This window comes from Centrocercus urophasianus, unplaced genomic scaffold (genome assembly GCF_019232065.1).
Source record: "Centrocercus urophasianus isolate 14NV4802_14NV808 unplaced genomic scaffold, USGS_Curo_1.0 seq_76, whole genome shotgun sequence".
Lineage (NCBI taxonomy): Eukaryota > Metazoa > Chordata > Aves > Galliformes > Phasianidae > Centrocercus > Centrocercus urophasianus.
In genome coordinates, this window is record NW_024885377.1 from 31,429 (window position 1) to 31,853 (window position 425).

Sequence of the window (425 nt, forward strand, 5' to 3'; positions counted from 1 at the left end):
CATGCGCCGTACTGCGCGAAGTGAGGCGCACGCGCAGTGTAGCGACCAAGTTGGCACATGCGCAGTGCGGTGAAAGAGGCGCATGCGCCGTGCGAAGTCAGCCGAAAACGCATGCGCAGTGCAGAGCCGGGAATAGCGCGTGCGCAGTGCGCTGCGCATCGACTACGCGTGCGTCTGGACGAGCGCATGCGCAGTACCGCTGCGAGAGCGGCGCATGCGCTGTACTGCACGAAGTGAGGCGCACGCGCAGTGCAGCGACCATGTTGGCACATGCGTAGTGCGGTGAAAGAGGCGCATGCGCCCTGCGAACTCGGCCGAAAACGCGTGCGCAATGCAGCGCCGCGAATGGCGCGTGCGCACTGCGCTGCGAAACGAATGCGCGTGCGTCTGGACGAGCGCATGCGCAGTACCGCTGCGAGAGCGGC